Source organism: Solanum stenotomum, unplaced genomic scaffold (assembly GCF_019186545.1).
Source record: "Solanum stenotomum isolate F172 unplaced genomic scaffold, ASM1918654v1 scaffold14764, whole genome shotgun sequence".
Lineage (NCBI taxonomy): Eukaryota > Viridiplantae > Streptophyta > Magnoliopsida > Solanales > Solanaceae > Solanum > Solanum stenotomum.
The window spans coordinates 89,376-108,381 of NW_026023201.1; the positions used below are offsets into that span (position 1 = coordinate 89,376).

The 19,006-nt window shown below is 36.7% G+C and overlaps 1 pseudogene; it reads left to right on the plus strand.

Moving 5' to 3' along the window:
• The first annotated feature begins 7,516 nt into the window (after positions 1-7,516).
• LOC125850183 (uncharacterized) lies at positions 7,517-10,334 on the plus strand (annotated as a pseudogene).
• Positions 10,335-19,006: the final 8,672 nt, after the last annotated feature.

The following is a 19,006-nucleotide window of genomic DNA, read 5'->3' on the forward strand; positions in this document are numbered from 1 at the left end:
TATGATCACAGTGTTTAAGCCTTATCTTGATAAGTTTGTTATCGTGTTCATTGATGACATTCTAATTTATTCGAGGAATGAGGAAGATTATGCTAGTCATCTTAGAGTAGTTTTGAAAACCCTCAAGGATAAAGAGTTGTATGCCAAATTCTCTAAGTGTGAGTTTTGGCTTGATTCTTTGGCATTCTTGGGCCATATTGTTTTCGGTGATGGAATTCGAATTGATACTCAGAAGATTGAGGCAGTGCAGAACTGGCCTAGACCCACATCTCTAACTGATATTAGGAGTTTCTTGGGATTGGCTAGGTATTATAGGAGGTTTGTCAATAGGTTATCTTCTATCTTATCCCCTTTGACAAAGTTGACTCAGAAGATAGCAACGTTTCAATGGTCTGAAGCTTGTGAGAAAAACTTTCAGGAATTGAAAATGTGATTGATTACTGCCCTGTATTGACCTTATCAAAGGGTACACAAGGCTTTGTTGTGTATTGTGATGCGTCCAGAGTTGGACTGGGTCGTGTATTGATGCAAAATGACAATGTTATGGCTTATGCCTCCAGACAACTTACGATTCACGAGAAGAATTACCAAACCCACGATCTAGAGTTGGATACTGTAGTATTTACTTTGAAAATATGGCATCAACTGTCGACTGGCGACTGGGACTAGAATTTGGCGGTCTGACCTACGGTCCGTAGGTCCTGGCGTGAGTCGACACTTAGCCAAAATTTAGGGACTTTCTGGGAAGGGCTGCAGGTGACTATCCACGGACCATTAGCACGGACCGTGGGTTACCCTACGGTCCGTAGGTGGTGCCCGTCTGTGGCACATGTAGTTTCTGAAATTTGCAATCTGGTCTCTCTAGGATATAGGGTGTTACATTATCTCCCCCTTGGGAACATTCATCCTCGAAGGAATACTAAACTAGATGAAATTGAGGGAGAGAGCTGCACCCCTGCCACTAAACATTGGAAACTGATTTTTGACTGATCTAAGTTCCAATAACATGCAAATATGCTGAAAATGTAAGTACAACCTGAAGGAACATGATACTAAGACTGAAACTGTGCCTGAATGACTAAAAAACTTAAGAGGAACTATTACCTCAAGCTGGAATGGAATCGGAAGGAAAGAGGTGAGGATACATGGACTTCATGACTGCTTCTGCTTCCCAAGTAGCTCCCTCTACGGACTGACTCTTCCACAAAACCTTGACTGAAACGACTTCTTTGTTTCTCAACCTGACGATCAAGGATTACAACTGGTACCTCTTCATAAGTGAGTCTATCCTTCACCGCCACGTTTTCTAAATTTACTATAGATGCTGGATCACCCACACACTTCTTCAACAACGAAATGTGAAAAACCAGATGCACCGCTGCTATTTCTGCTGGCAACTCTAATTCATAAACCACTTTACCAACCCTTTTCAAGATCTTGTAAGGGCCTACATATCTAGGACTGAGCTTTCCTTTCTTGTCAAATCTCATCACTCCCTTCATAGGCGACACTTTCAGGAAAACCCAATCATCAACAATTGGAACTCTAATTTCCTTCTGCTTACATCTGCATAGGACTTTTAGCGACTCTAGGCTATCTTGAGTCTATCTCTAATGAGTTGTACTTTCTCCATAGCATCATGAACTGAATCTAGCCCTATCAAGGCTGCTTCACCTACTTCAATCCAACCAACTGGAGATCTATATCTACGCCCATACAATGCCTCATAAGGGGCCATCTGAATGCTGGAATGGTAACTATTATTGTAGGCGAACTCTATAAGAGAAAGGTAATCATCCCAACTACCCTTGAAATTGATCACGCAAGCTTTCAACATATGCTCTAAGTTCTGAATGGTACGCTCTACCTGCCCGTCTGTCTGCGGATGAAATGTTGTGCTAAGATTAACTTGGGTACGAAGACCTTTCGGAAACGGCTTCCAGAAATGAGAGGTAAACTGATGACCTCTATCTGAGATGATAGACAAAGGAACCCCATGCAACCTGACTATCTCATTAATGTAAATTTTGGCGTAGTCCTCCACCGAATCTGTAGTCTTAACCACCAAAAAGCATGCAGACTTAATAACTATATCAACTATCACCCAAATAGAGTCGTGTTGTCTGTGAGTACGAGGTAAACCTGTGATTAAGTCCATGTTGATCACTTCCCACTTCCAAGTAGGAATGTCAAACTCTTGATTCATACCTCCTAGTTTCTAATGTTCCACCTTGACTTGCTGACAATTGGGGCACTTAGCCACAAAATTTTCTATATCCCTTTTCATGTCATTCCACCAAAAGACTTACCGTAGATCACAATACATCTTAGTGGTGCCTGGGTGAATAGAATATCTAGAATTTTGGGCTTCTACAAAAAACTGTTGTCTCAACTCACCCACCTTAGGAACACATAATCGACCCTGCTAGCGAAGCACACCATCTCCCCCTTGGGTACAAAACCTCAACTCTCTGCCAATGGACTGCACCCTTTAGTTGAAGCAATATCGGATTACTATCTTGCTTTTCCTTAACCTCCACCACCAATGAAGATTCTGACATGCTCATAAGACGAACTCCTAAGCGAGCAAGTCTATGGACATCTTTTGATAGTTCCTTTCTTTCTTCCTCAACATGTGCTACACTACCTATCAATAGTCTACTAAGAGCATCTGCTACTACATTGGCCTTACCAAGATGGTAATGCACACTTATATCATAATCCTGGAGGAACTCAAGCCATCTCCTCTGGCGAAGATTCAACTCTTTCTGGATGAACTCATAGTGAATGCTTTTATGGTTTGTAAACACCATACAAGTAAGGTCTCCAAATCTTAACTGCAAACACCACTACTGGAAGCTCGAGATCATGAGTTGAATAGTTCTTCTCATGCACCTTAAGTTGTGTAAAGGCATATGATATAACCTTACCTCGCTGCATCAATACACAACCTAGTCCTACTCTAGATGCATCACAATAGATAACATAACCATTTGAACCCTCTGGTAGAGTCAAAACAGGAGTCGTAGTTAACCTAGTTTTTAGTTCTGTGAAGATTTTCTGACAATCATCTGACCACAGAAACTTAGCCTTTTTCTGAGTCAACTTAGTCAATGGAGAGGCTATGGATGAAAATCCTTCCACGAACCTTCTGTAATAGCCAGCCAAACCCAAGAAGCTTCTAATGTTTGTGGGATAGGTAGGTCTGGGCCATTGTTTCATTGCTTCTATCTTCTGAGAATTCACTTGGATCCCTTCGCTAGACACTATATGCCCAAGGAAAGCAACTGACTGCAACCAAAACTCACATTTGCTAAACTTAGCGAATAACTGGCGATCTTTGAGAGTCAGCAGGACAACCCTTAAATGATTAGCATGTTCTTCCTGATTCCTATAGTAAATGTGGATATCCTCAATAAAGACGATAACGAACAAGTCCAAGTACTGCTTGAACACTCTATTCATCAAATCCATGAAATCTGTAGGAGCATTGGTTAGTCTAAATGACATAACTACTAATTTATAATGACCATACCGAGTTCTTAAGGAAGTTTTCGGGATGTCACTGTCTCTGACTCTAAGTTGATGATAACCGGATTTGAGGTCTATCTTAAAGAAATCACTAGCACCCTAAAGTTGGTCAAACAAGTCATCAATCCTGGTGATGTGATACTTATTCTTGATTGTGACCTTGTTCAACTGTCTATAATCGATGCACATCCTGAGAGAACCATATTTCCTCTTCACAAACAACACTGGCACACCCCATAGGGAAGTACTAGGTCTAATTAAGCCCTTATCTAGAAGGTCTTTGAACTACTCTTTCAATTCCTTAAGCTTAGCTGGAGCCATTCTATATGGTGGAATAGAAATAGGTTGGGTATCTGGAAGGAGATCAATTCCAAAGTTGATTTCCCTTTCAAGAGGAACTCCGGGAAGATATTCTGGAAATACTTTTGGGAACTCATTGACTACTGGAACTGACTAAAGAGTTGGGGTTTCAGAGCTTGAATCCTTAACCTGAACTAGATGATAGAGACAACCCTTAGAGATCATTTTTTTGGCCTTAAGGTAACAAATTAATCGACCCATAGGCGCTAAGCTACTATTCTTCCATTCTAAGATTGGTTTGTCTGGAAACTGAAAAAGAACAATCTTAGTTCTACAATCGACTGAGGCATAACAGGAATGTAACCAATCCATGCCTAGAATGATATCGAAGTCTATCATATCTAACTCTATGACAGGGCAATTTATGTATACCTGTCAAGCTATAACTAGGTCACCGACTATAATAGAGACTGAGAACGGTTTTGAGAGAGTATTTGGACTAACATTGAACTTGACTGGTATATAAGGAGTTACAAAGGAAAGAGTATCCCCTGGATCTAACAAAGCGTAAACATCTAGATTAAAGACTCGTAACGTACCAGTGACCACATCAGGAGACTCATTCTGATCCTGGAGAGCCTGAAGAGCATACAACCAGTTTTGGCGCTGTCCGCCACCTGTACCAGATGAGTTACCATGTTGAGTTGGGCGACTTGCCGGTGTTGCTGAAGTTGTGGACTGAGCTCTACTCTTATTGCCCTATTGAACCTATCTAGAAGGACAATCTTTCAACATGTGACCAGACTGACCTCACCCAAAACATCCTTCCTTTCCTGCAAGGCACTCGCCTTGATGGTGCTTACAACACTTAGGACAAGTAGGGTAGGTTCTAGTGCCTGAACCACAACCTTGAGACTTAGAGCCTGTTGCCTTACCTTTCTAATCATTTCAGAACTTAGAGGATGGAACACTAGCTGATGAAGGTGCTTGAGCAAAAGACTTATGCTTAAACTGCGAGCGATTTCCACCACCCAATTTCTGTTGAGAATAGTCATAGTGGCCTGTCCTAGCCTTCTTATTCTCCTTGGCCTGTTCCCTAAGCTTATCACTCTCAACTTGCTGAGCATGAGTCATGAGCCTAGAGATGTTCATATTTTCTAGAAAATTATCATTCCTACACTTTGTTTTCACTAAGTATAACACCCCATACAGAAACTTGTTCATTTGAGCCTTAGAATCGACAACCATGTGAGAAGCATACCTGGAGAGTTGGGTGAACTTGAGTCCATACTCTTGGACTGTCATAGAACCCTGCCTCAAATTCATAAACATCTAAGCCTTGTCCTCCCTCTACTCTCTTAGGAAGAACCTGTCCAGAAAGGTCTCACTAAAGCATTCCCAAGTGATAAGAGTTGCATATGTACCCCTGTTCTATTTCCACTGAGTATACCAGATATGAGCTATATCATTAAGCCTTGCATCACTCCAAGATCTTCTTGACCTCATCAATGAAGTTTTGGGGATCCTCACCAATCTGCGATCCTAAGAACTCAAGCGGATTCTTCCTAACAAAATCCCGAACTCTAGCTCCAGCTGACCTAACATTAGCATTTGTTGGAACTGGAACCTGCTGATTGTTCTGGTTGGTCACACTCTGAGCCAACAACTGGATAGCATTTTGAAATTCAGCATTTGAAACTTCCTGATCTGGGACTGGAAGAGCTGCCTTTGCATTGCGTGCATTAGCATTCCTAGAGATAGCTCTACGATGAGGCATTATCTGAAAGCACAAAATGAAGGATTAGAACAAGAAGTTGGGTCATACCTCACGCACGATAAGAGTAGCAAGAAAATAAAGGTTTCCTAAAACACTTTATAACCTCCTTCTCATTATATGTGGTGCACTTCACACCCATGAAAAGAACTCTACTTAGTGCGGCTTTTCAAATATCCTAGGACACTTAAACCTAATACTCTGATACAAAGTTTGTCACGCCCCGAAGCTACCCCACATGATGCGGACACGGGACCTAGAATCACGAGTGACCCTAAGCTAACCCTGCTGGCATATCATGCGCATACTAAAGTAAACTGAAGTAAAGAAATACTGTGCGGAAGATAAATTATGAGGTAATCTGAAACGATGGGGAATACCCATATACTATCTGAATAAATGAAAAGTCATAGTTCAACAACAGCTGAAAGTCAAAATCTAACACTAAAGCTGAAACTAGCTATGTCTGAAATAAGCCTCTAAAATAACTAGATGTACTGGGACATGCCCTAGTTAAATCTAGCAAAAATTGAAAACTAAAGACTAAAATGGAAAGATAACATGCCAAGTGTCCTCGAAGAATGAGGATTCACCACTGATGCTGCTGAACTGAAGATCGGGATCCGATTTATGCGTGATCTAACTGCTGAGGACCTGAATCTACATAACGAGAAGATCTAGCGCAGAGTATGCGTCAGTACTTGAAAGGTATTGAGCATGCAGGATAGAGTAAAGGTGAATAATAACATAAGTTAACAAGCAATAAAGCAAGGATATAATCTGATCATAATAAGGATACTAGAATTACTAAATATGGCTAAACTTAATGCAATTACCAAGTTTATAGCATGCTGAGACTGAATACTGAACTATCCTGATAACATGGTCAATGTAATAGAATCTAACAGAACAATAATGGAGCTACTAATAACCGACATAAAATTACATGAGCTAAATGTGGAGTCTGATGTATACGCCCCATCAAGAAAACCCAATATATCCTGCCAGAGGTATAGATGCATGCTTGCTTGATCACTAAAATGATGCCCACGAAGGGGACTTACAACTTACGAGACACGTAGTTCTGGGATTTGAGGGTGACTGACCCTAGTCCACTCGGTATTAAGCTTCTCCCAATTGATTAGGTAATTAACATTCTATGATTGAAATGCTGTAATACTGGATAGCTCAAAATACTGGCATGCAACTGAGAATGCAACATTAATATACTGATAATGGACATTCGAAAATTGAGGCATGCATGTATGTATCTAAAATATCTGACCTAGCATGTGTAATTCATGAACTAAAAGAACTACATATCTAGGGTTATTAATTCATGAGAGAATCTACACCAAAAGATATTGAATTCATGATAATCTGACTTGGATCATTCTAATAGCTAAACCCCAACAATTTCTAACATTCAAGAAACCCTAGGTCTAGATAATATTAAGGGAATCAAGATTCTGACTGAAATCTAGGGACCAAAGGGGCGAAAGGAACCCATTAGTGAAATCCCACGTACCTAGTGACGAATTCCATGGAGATATCTTTTTATTTTGGGGCTGAGGCTAATAAAAACCTGTTGCATTCTTGAACTAGGGTTCTTGACTTCTTTCTCCTCTTTGCGTTCTAGTTTTCTAAGTTTTGGTGAATCATCTGACATAGGTAAGTTCTAGTTTGTTTACTAGGCTAAAATTGACCAAAACTTTGTAGTTTAGGGGTTAAACGACGTAGTTTAGGGGTCTAACGCATAAGGAAAAGACCAAAAGACCCCTGACTTAAAAGTTGTTAGGCTCACCGACAGACGGAACCGACAGGCCGTGGATCGACCAGCGGTTTGTGCTGGTCAACCGTCGGTCGGCTACTGGGACTGGAATTTGGGGGTTTGACTTACGGCCTTGGACCATGGACTGTGGCCTGGCCTACGGTCTGTTGGTCCCGGCGTGAGTCGACACTTAGCCAAAATTTTGGTACTTTTCTGGGGAGGGCTGCAGGTGACCATCCACGGACCATAAACACATACCTTGGGTCACCCTACGGTTCGTAGGTGGTGCCCGTCAGTGGCACCTGTAGCTTCCAAAATCTGCAATCTAGTCTGTCTACGATACGGGGTGTTGCAAAAGTTGTCTTTGATGCTAAATTTTTGGAGTTACTTTATCTGGCATTGACCTCTAGCACTTCAAATACAGTTAAAAGAGACATAGAGCTAATGATATCAAGAATAGATTTCACACAATTAGTGTCACAACTCTCAAATCTAATAATGGACATTCTTGCTAGAAAATGTCAAAGAAATGCTGGTGAAGTTAAAGAAAAGCTATTCAGCTAACACATTTCTCACTCTTAGAAACAACAACTTATACATGCACTTAAATTACTCTCCGAGACTAAAAAACAATTGAGGATGTCAAAAAATCAAACATCATGGTTGACTTCTGCGCTTCTACTATTAAGCTCAGTGGGTTTTTCAATTGATGCCAAATATCAAAATTCATGTTTGAGAAGAGCATACGGACAAGATCTTGATGGTCATCTTTGTAGTACATTATCATCAAGTGTGAGTTTAAAGCACCGTACAAGTTGCGCTTGTCAGAGCATGGTATCTTGCAAGAGGGGAATGCATGATGATGAAGAAACTCTGGCTTCTACATGGTATAGAGAAATTGAAATGTGTGAATCCAGTTTCCTTGAAAAGATTTTGAGAAGAGGGAAGTTGTCATCAATTTTTCTTAAGCAAGGTTTGGAAATTGCTGACCTGGACTTTTATTGCCCCAAAGACATATAGACTTTATAAGTGTTCGCTTGGGAAACTACATTTCAAGACTGAATGTATAAGTGATGCATCGGAGAACTCAGTTTCTGCTTCTTAAAAAGTCATAATGGTGGATGAAGGTGTTGAAATGTGTTTATCTCAAAACTCTCAAATATGTTGTCATGGTCGATAACATATGACTATAAGAAACAATGATAGAAATATTCTACGAATTGGATCAGTCTTAATGAGATACACCTCAGATATAATCGATAAATGGTTTCGTGCAAATACATCAGTTAGAGTCTGATTGTTTGAAAGAGAGAAGTACTTGCAGACGTTGGGATTTGTTTACCATAGACTTGAAGAATAGACCAAGTTGTTTTACTAGGGCAATAGGACTTCTAAAGAGATCAAGGACATTGAGTGCTTCTCATATGACTTTTCGACTACTCAACCACAAAGCAATATGGTATTGTTTACATCCCTACTCTATTCAAATAGGGGTAAATGTTGTGGTGACTCAAAAAATAAACAACTAACTCAATTTTAAAATTATTTTAAGAATAAACAAATTTCAAAAGAGTTGCCACCTACTTTTAGGAAAAACTAGGAAACCAATTTAAAAAAATACATACGAAACCAATAAAATTTATTAACTTAAACTAAATTTCCGTCTTTTACAATATGGAGGCCTCGAAAACCGACGGAGAGAATTTTCATTAGCCAATTTTAATCGCATTTTAAATAGAACTTACGGAGAATGTAAAAGACAAATGTCATTTGAAATATCACAAACAATAATAAAATAATACTAGTCAATGTAAATTTATTAGAAAATACTTAAAGTTAACAGAGAAATATAATATTAATAATAATAGTTTATAACAACATCTACTAACAACAACTAACCAAACAGAATACGCTAAAAACATAATTAGCCATAGTAATTAACCAAAAACTAAACTATAATAACAAATCATTAATTAACAATTAAGAAGAAAATCTATCCTAAAAATCTAACAATCACATAAACAACCAAAATCAGTCCCAAATCACCAAAATATAAAACATTTCAATTAAATTATCAAACTGTGAAAAATAAAATAAAAATTAATTTTAAATAAATTAATATTAACAAACTCAATGGGATAAACTATATTAAAATATAAGATCCCGATCTATAATAACCACAACCCAACAACATTAAACAAACCAATGAATAAAATAATAATTAAAAAAAAAAAGGCAATCATCATTCTAAATAAACAATAAGAAACAAATGCAGTCAGGCAACCAAAATTTAACAAAAATTAATGGAGAGACCACAACAACACAAGAAAATCAATCGAGAAATAGAAAAATGGATAGGAGGAACGATATTAACCCGAGTGAGAAGAACGAAGGTCGTTTGTTTTTTCAATAGAGTTCTGGCGAGCTTTGAACCATGTTAAGTTTGATTTGCTGGTCAGAGATATGGGTTCACGGGGGTTTTGATTTAGCTTGCCATAGCTTTGCCCTCGCCGGAGTTCATTGTTGTTGTACTTGTTGTCGCTCCAGCCGGTTCGTGGCTGAAGATTTTACACACCGAAATACCTACACAATAAAAAATATCGTAAAAAAATAGGAGGTGAGGGGACTGGCGGCGACCCTTGCTGGTTTGCTCTAGATTTGGAACGGTGGTGGATGAGTTGCTGATGTTATTGTGGTCTGGTCGTTTTTTTTATTGGGGTTTTGTTCGCTGTTGTGGGTCTGGTGGTGGAGCTGTGTTTCTGGTGGTTTTGGGGGAAACAGGAAGAATGGAGGTCCGGTGGAGGTTTGGTGTTCATTGATGGTCTGGTTGCGCTGGAGGAAACGACTGATTTAAGTGGGGTTTCTGGTTCGTGGTTTGGGACTGAGATCTGGTGGATTTTGGTGGTTGTTTTGGTGGAAGAGGAGTTTGGTAGTGGATTTATTGAGGAAATGGGATAGGCAGTGGAGGAGTTTGGTGGTGATGTTGGCCGGAAAAAATGGGTCGTTTGTTGTTGTTGGTTGCTGTTGGAGAGAGCTGTTGGCAGCAGTAGCGAAGAGGAGAAGTGTTGGGTCTGATGATTGCCGGAAAAAGAAGAAAATTAACGGGGTTCTGGTGGTGGACTCACCGGAATTCAGCGGAATTCGGTGAACTTGTCACCGAAAATAATGAACAATAAAAAAATAAAAAAATCTGAAAAATACCGCTAAAATCTTTCCACCACCTCTATTTTTTGACCTAATCAATAACTTAAATAGAAAAATAATTATGCAATGGGCTCAAATTGTGCGCTTGTGATTGTGGCCCAAAATCATCGGTCGATCTGTTTATGCAAATTTTATCTGTATTTGAATGAATTTTAGATTATGCACAATATGAAAATGAATATTAACAAATGTAACAAATAAAATGAATATTAAAAAATATATAATGAACGTAACTAATGACATGTAAAAATGCAATTTTAAAATTAACTGATAAAATATCCTAAATTTTGATAAATAAAGATAGTTAACAATAAATTTATTTAAAATTATAAAAAAAAAAATTTGAACTATTAAATAAATAAACTTAAAAATTACGAATTTTGAAAATGTTAGGCAAAAATTGGGTGTCAACAGCTGTCCCTTTCGTTGGATATGATTAATGAAAGAAGTTGTGGACAACGAAAATTGACAAACCCGATTTTGGCCGAACACATGACCTTTATATAAAAGTGTGGCTGAAATGTGGTGGATGTCGATCCCGAACATCCCTCCAAAAGGTTTCACGTTGTGTTGCGTCCTTGTTGAAGTAGTCCACACATGTGGCTCAACTGAGAATGCATCCTCTTGAATGTATTCAAAAAAACAAAGATGAAACTCATTAGTAGAGACAAAAATTACAGAAAAAAAGATAGCATCTCTTACGATAAGACAAATGAAGATGATCAATTGGTAGGATAAAAATGCATGTCCATTGGTAAGACGAATGAAGATGATGATCCATTGGTCGAATTTTGAATGTATGTCCATCGGAGGGACGAATGAAGAAAGATGATCCATCAGTAGGATTTTGAACTTATGTCCATCGGTAGGACGAATGAAAATATATGATCCATCGGTAGGATTTTGAAAGTATGTCAATTGGTAGGACGAATAAAAATTCTTTCAACGCAAGTCTCCTCCGAATTGAACGTGGAATGGATAGGGTGCACATCCTTCACCTTCGAATAAATGCGACTTAAATGTAAATATCTTTCAACGCAAGTTTCCTTCGACTTGAACGTTGAATAGATAGGGTGCGCATCCTTTACCTCCGAATAGATGCGACTTAAATGCAAATATCTTTCATTGCAAGTTCCATCGGCTTGAACGTTGAATAGATATGGTGCGCATCCTTCACCTCCGAATAGATGTGACTTAAATGCAAATATCTTTCAACGCAAGTTTCTACCGANTTTCATTGCAAGTTCCATCGACTTGAATGTTGAATAGATATGGTGCGCATCCTTCACCTCCGAATAGATGTGACTTAAATGCAAATATCTTTCAACGCAAGTTTCTACCGACTTGAACGTTGATAGATAAGGTGCACATCCTTCACCTCTGAATTGATACGACTTAAATGCAAATATCTTTCAATGCAATTTTCCACCGACTTGAACGTTGAATAGATATGATGTGCATCCTTCCCTCCGAATAGATGCAACTTAAATGCAAATATCTTTCAACGCAACTTTCCACTAACTTGAACATTGAATAAATATGGTGCACATCCTTCACCTCCGAATAGATGCGACTTAAATGCAAATATCTTTCAACGCAAGTTTCCACCGAATTGACTGTTGATAGATAAGGTGCACATAATTCACTTTCGAATAGATGCGACTTAAATACAAATATCTTTCAACTCAAGTTTCCACCGACTTGAACGTTGAATAGATATGGTGTGCATCATTCATCTCCGAATAGATCCAACTTAAATGCAAATATCTTTCAACGCAAATTTCCACCGACTTGAACGTTGAATAGATATGGTGCATATCCTTCACCTCCGAATATATGCGACTTAAATGCAAATATCTTTCAATGTAAGTTTCTACCGACTTGAACGTTAAATATATATGGTGCGCATCTTTCACCTCCGAATAGATGCGACTTAAATGCAAATATCGTTCAACGCAAGTTTCCACCGACTTGAACGTTGATAGATAAGGTGCAAATTCTTTACCTCCGAATAGATGCGACTTAAATGCAAAGTCTTTCTTGGCTAACGAAAATGAAAATGATGGATGACTCGATGATTGTCCACTATAACGAGATGGATGGCTCGATGATTGTCCACTGTAACGATATTGATGACTTGATGATAATGCTGAAGATTTGGAAGTTGACTTTGAACTTCAAGCGAGGATGGATCATTTGAAGTTGACTATCAAGCTTCTGACAGTACTCGTTGTAATTTTTGAGGTCTTCCTCAAAAAATTTGTCCCAGCTAGAACTTTTGGCAAATCTCAAAATGATCTCTAATCTTGACTTGTTGGAGATAACACCTTTATTGTGAATTTTTGAGATATTTTCTAAAATTCTGTCCCAGTTTTTATTATAAGGAGAAAAGAAAATCACACTGGGTATATAACCGAGCCGTCGTGGCGCCTACATATCCTATTGAGCCAAGAATCAGGTCAAATGTAGTTTCAATCTTGTAGATGATAAATACTACAAAGAATCTAAGACAAGATCATCAGTAGAAAATGTACTATATCAACATGATGAAATAGGAAAATGATATTCTTTGTCATATTCAAAGCCTAATGACAAAAGATATGTCACATTATTGAGACGGACAACCCAATGAAGTAAAATAGACGTCTTACAGGATTAACCTAATGATACTTTTTACTAAGGGTGTTCACGGTTTGGTTTGGGTCGGTTATTGGTCAAAACCAAAACCAAACCAATTTAATCGATTTTAAAATTATCAAAACCAAACCAAACCAAATATAATATACATTTATCAGTTTGGTTGTTTTCGATTTTGGTTTGGTTTGGTTTGGTTCGGTTATTCGGTTATTAACCATACATAAAAATAAAATAAACAATTCATTCAAAACGTGAAAAAAGTTACAACAATCCATTCAAACAAAAAAATAGTTAGAATGACTGGCATTACAGAACTTTTGATCATTGAATTTACTGAATAAAACTTCAAAATTCACTATTTTGGCATAGAAGGAGGAGACTGACAATTTTAGTCCAACAAAGAATTTTCACAGACACTCACATACATGAAACCAATAAGAAGAATGTTCTCACCTTGGACATTTTTTCTTTCATAAGTAAATTATAAAAATAAATTTTGATGAAACATATATAAAATCTTTAAAATTGTTTATGAATATAATATATTATGTATGTATAATAATAAAATTTATGTATATAACTTGTTGGTTCGATTCGGTTATTTCTTCGATTTTTTTCGAACAAAATCATAACCAAACCAAATACTATCGGTTCTTAACAACCTAAAACCAAACCAAACCAAAACCCAAATTAAATCGGTTCATTTAATCGGTTTGATTTGGTTTTTCGATTTGGATCGATTTTTATCCAAACCATGAACACCCCTACTTTTTACAATGAACAACCCAAAAAGGAAAGGCAAAAAAAAAAATTTTAATGGAAAATATTTTAAAAACTGTTTTGGAAAATATTAAAGAGTGGGTGCTTGCCTTTTTTTTTTTTTATTTTTTTAATAAATAATATAAAGAGACAGTCAAATCTTGACTACAATTTGTACCAGGAGTTAGGATCGCATGTAACTCGTTTTTCTTTTATTTTTTCTAACTAAGATTGAATTTAAGGTAAATCCTACAACTTCAAGTGGTACCTCAAACCTACTTAAGTATCAACAAGATTTGTTCACCTTGCTTCAAACTTTTTTGAACTATACCAATCCTCATGTCTCAATTGCCCTCACAACAAGAAAAGTCTTATTTCACACATATTTGAAGCATATTATTTGAGGAATTTTTTTTTGAAGTGCAATCAAACTCACAAGAATGTTCAATGCATGCAACTGTGATATCATATGTTTGGCCCTTATGTAAATCTCGACTAATGTGAGAACATTTGGAATGAGATCATGTAGGACTTGTTATTGACTCGTAATGTAGGCATAGGGACGGGTAGGATATTTATTTGGAATAAGAGTGACTTAATTCCTCCTTGAGCGTCACACTGAATTTGTGTTTTTGATGATTGATACACCTTTGGCGTTTGATCTTCTTCGTTGTNCCCCCCCCCCCCCTCTTTTTTTTTTGATTGACTTCTTTTGAATCCTTATTTCTTAGAGATTTTCCTCTTTTCACCCCCTTTATTATGAAGCTTTCTCCTCTTTTGTTAGAGTTGTTTTTTTCTCGTCGTCTTTCATTGACCTTGTAGGGGTGTTTTTGTCTTTCTTTAATTCTTTCCCCCCCCTTTTTTTTTTCTCTAGAAGTTATCTTTTTGCTTCCTTGACTTTGGGAGACTTTGTATCATTTGCCTTTGGCAACTTCAAACATGGATCTTCTCTTATAATTTGAACACTCTTGGTGCACTCAAGAAGGTTGGGTCAAGAGAGGGATAGTGCATGTAAGCACTCAAAAGGGGTAGTGGTTAAGATGAGGTTGTCCAAAGAAAGGCTCCAGGCTCAAAGTTGAGAAAACTAGGGATTAATGTCATTTGATAGGTTTTGAAAGGCACAATCTGGTCAAAGAAGACCTACAATCCTTTCCCAAACCAAACATAACTCACGATTTCGCCTCGATAAACATTCAAGCCAAGTTCTAGATCAACAATGTGATGCAATTGAATTTTGATCTAAAAGTTCACCACACAATGCACATGAAATCATGAGGTTGATTTATTCTTATCTTGAATGCATGCAAGAGAATTTTCAAGCATCACAAAAGTATAAATGAGAGGTACCAAAAAAATCTATGGTTTACCACAAAGTCAGTCTTCTTCATCATATCGAATATTTTTACATGTTTCTAACTGCATTGGTCTCATTTGAGCTGAAGACATGACTCTTTTAATATGTACAATTTTTTTTTTTTGAAAGAATGAATAAATATCGAACCCAAGAAGGGTTGCCTACGTATCTCAACACGATAAGAATCAGGTGTGCGTAGTTCATGCAGATATGTTTTTGAAAATATGCACAAACTATTTGAATATATTTTTTTTTATATTTTTGAATTTTAAAGAATGAATACCGAACCCAAGAAGGGCTGCCTACGTATCTCACCGAGATGAGAATCAGGTGTGCGTAGTTCATGCAGCTATGCCTTTGAAAATATGCACAAACTATTTTACTTCTTTTTTTCTAAAATTTGAAAGAGTAAACACCAAACCCAAGAAGGGCTGCCTACGTATCCCACCGAGATGAGAATCAGGTTCGCGTAATTCGTGCAACTATGCCTTTGAAAATATGTACAAACTATTTTACTTTTTTTTTTCTAAAATTTGAAAGAGTAAACACCAAACCCAAGAAGGGCTGCCTACGTATCCCACCGAGATGAGAATAAGGTTCGCGTAGTTCGTGCAGATATGGCATAAAATAATTTTTAAATTAAGACAAACTCGGAGCGATTCATTGTATCCTATTAACTGTCGATCTTTGTATTATCTGTTGAATGTGGTGTCTCATTTTTCTTACAATAACCATTTGTTGTTGTATTTTTTTAAATTTTCCTTGGAACTGTGTCTTCTCCCAATTATCCATGAGAACCAAACATCATCATGACCATCCTCGGCTATTGTCGGGGACAGTTTTCTTGCAAAAATATGAGAAATGTGTGAAAGCAGAGCCAACATGCAAAAATAATAAAAAATAAATGAGTGTGACCTCATAGTCAAATACTCCCCTGATTTATCTTTTTGACTTGAGATTAATGTCTTGTGAAATACAAAGACTCGAATTTCGCTAGTCCTCTTGTCCCTTGCAACTTCGGACGAACGATTACTTCCAGATTAGTGACATAAATCAAACTCTCGCTTAAAAGAAGAAAAACTCAAAAGGTAAAACTGTTAGTTCGTATTCATAATGGATAATGCAAAATATCACAAGAAGAATGAATTATGCACATAATCACAATTTTAATTAAAGACAAACTTAATTATATCACATAACATACAAATAATTGTTGCGCGTCTTATACAAATTTGTGACCCTTTTGTGCCAAGGGTAGACCTACCGATCTAAAAGATGTGTTACGCCTTTTGACAATATTGTCTCAAAATCCAAATTTATATAAACTTTATGAATAAAACTGAATGGGGATACATAATCGGGAAAAAAGGATACAAATAATCAATCTCACGCAGGGTTACTATCCTACGCTATGCCTCCATGAGATGCAATGGTAATTTGATCCTTCTTTAACTCGAACAAACTATTAAACTCCCAACCCCAAGAAACAATGTTTTGCCAAATGACATATACATCCTTCAAATTTAACACATAAGCATGATTGTCGTTTATTGACCAATGAGCCAAATAGACATAAGGTGGGCCTCTAATGGGCCCAGCACACCTTGGGCGTTAGGTCAACTTAGTTCAAAATGCGCTAAATTCGAGATTTGGTTTTGCTCTACGCTAGTTGACTAAGAGTGGCTTTTGAAAGTTCGAGAACCCAAGCATACGACTTAGACTGGAACTCACGACAACCACTGGACGCATGACAAACCAATAAATTACAGATCATTTCAGAAAAGTATCAAATATAAAAAGCCCGATTGCGATTATGCAGAAACCGTTCTTGATATATTATACATACAATGAAAAATGTCATTAATGCAATGTCAGTTTTCATACAATTAAACAAATAATGAATAAATAACAAGTACAATATGTAAATAATCAACAAAATATACAAGATATAATGAATAGCACAATAAAAGAATAACTCCTCAATTTAAAAAAATGAACCCATAATGATTAGAACTTATATATCCCCAGCGGAATTGTCATTCTGTTTACATTCTTACTCTATTCAAAATAGGAAGAAACATCGTGGTGACTCAAAATATAAACGATTAACTCAATTTTAAAAGAATTTTAAGAATAAACAAATCTTAAAGGAGTCGCCACCTAATTTTAGGAAAAACTAGGAAACCAATTAAAAAAAATATCTACGAAACCAATAGATTCTAGGTAAGGAGTTCAAGTTATTACGAAGAGAAGGTGTTAGACATCTTTCAAAATCCACAAATGTGGGTCCCGACTAAATTCATAATTTTCAAATTGAGGAGGAGATAAAACAATATACAAGTATAACAAACATGCAATATACACAAGTAATAAAGTAAAACAATAATATAATAAATGACCTAAGTTTGCCAAACATCAATAATATACACAATAATAAATAAAAAATATAATTCGAACTCTATTCAATTAGCTTCAATGAAAAGCAAATTTGGGGTACCTGTAAAGACACTTAGTAAAAGTGTTAATACTAAATAAATATGAATTAACTAATAACTTGAAAATAAAAATCCGTCTTATTAACATGGAAGGCCTTGAAAATCAACGGTAATTTCTTCATCGGCCAATTTTAACATATAAAGAATATAAATATAAACTAAATTTCCGTCTTTTACAATGAGGAGGCCTCGAAAATCGACGGAGAGATTTTTTCATTCTCCATTTAACAAATAAAATATATGAGCTTAAACTAAATTTCCGTCTTTTACAATATGGAGGCCTCGAAAACCGACGGAGAGAATTTTCATTAGCCAATTTTAATCGCATTTTAAATAGAACTTACGGAGAATGTAATAGATATATGTCATTTGAAATATCACAAACAATAATAAAATAATACTAGTCAATGTAAATTTAGTAGAAAATACTTAAAGTTAACAGAGAAATATAATATTAATAATAATAGTTTATAACAATCACATAAATAACCAAAATCAGTCCCAAATCACCAAAATCCAAAATATTTCAATAAAATTATCAAACAGTAAAAAATAAAATAAAAATTAATTTTAAATAATTGAATATTAACAAACTCAATGGAATAAACTATATTAAAATATAAGATCCCGATATATAATAACGGCGGAATGGTCCGGTGGACCCTTATACTTGTATCAATTTATATTTTGAACCCTTCTACTTACACTTTTGTCATCTGAACCCTTAAACTCAATAAAATACAATTTAACAAACCCCTATGACCGTTGACCAGGCTTATGTGGCAGTAAGATGTCTGAGTTGGCAAAAATGTGTAACTACACGCCTATTAAGGCGAGTGAGGAGCATTTTTACTTAAAAAATATTTAAAATTATAAAAAAAAAAAAATTTAAACCATTAATTAAAAAACTCCTTCTTCTTCACCCATTACACCTCATTTTCAGCCATATTCATCCCTTGCCCAACCCTTTTTTTCTTTTTTTCCACAATCTATTTTTCGGCTAGATCTAGTGTGTTGGCTTAGGTTGTTGGTTTTGTGAGGTTGGAGAAGGAAAGGAAAATGGTCGTGACGTGTGGCGGAGATGAAGGCAGGTAAAGGAAGGTATATGAGTGATTTCGCCGGCAACAATGGTGACGGCGGCGATGGTTTGGTCCATGAAACAATGGGAAGGGGAGAAACTA